We start from the raw sequence: 676 nt of genomic DNA, 5'->3' as shown, positions 1-676 counted from the left end.
CTGTCAAAATAAATAAATAAAATCTTTAAAAAAAATAATAAATCACACGTGTCTTCTATTTTTGACAGCCTGCCTGGCAGACCTGACACAGATATAATGGCATCATATAAAAGGTTTAAGCAGCTCCCATGATTGAAGAAGATTCAATCCTCAAGGCAAAACTCTTGTTTACATCTTTCCTAGTGATCCTGCTTCTCTGATGGAATCCTGACTCATACATATGCATATAAATTCAAAGAAACATTCTCAATATAAGAATAATAATGTCTAATGTCCAGAGTTAAAAAAAAAAGGACAGAATTAATATATTGGATACTAAGAATCATACATGCATTGGGAGAGGTGGAATTAAAGTATTCGGAGATGCTTACGTTATGCATAATCAGAGTTAAAATTATTTAACGTTGGGCAAATTAAATGTGCATGGTAAAATTTCAATGAAAATCATCCAAAAAATAGGAAAAGAACATATGTATTTCCCAATATTTATGTCAAAATGAATAAGAAGAAAGGAAACCAATTAAAAAGGGGCAAGAAGTAGGGTGCTTGGCTGGCATAGTCAGAAAAGCATGTGACTCTTGATCTTGGGGTTGTAAGTTTGAGCCCCACATTGGGTGTAGAGATTACTTTCAAATAAAATCTTCAGGGAAAAAAAGAGGCAAGAGAAAAGAAAAAA

This window comes from Mirounga angustirostris, unplaced genomic scaffold (genome assembly GCF_029215605.1).
Source record: "Mirounga angustirostris isolate CCGP_5_RB_7025 unplaced genomic scaffold, mMirAng1.0.hap1 SCAF_5, whole genome shotgun sequence".
Classification (NCBI taxonomy): Eukaryota; Metazoa; Chordata; class Mammalia; order Carnivora; family Phocidae; genus Mirounga; species Mirounga angustirostris.
This window is presented reverse-complemented; position numbering follows the sequence as displayed.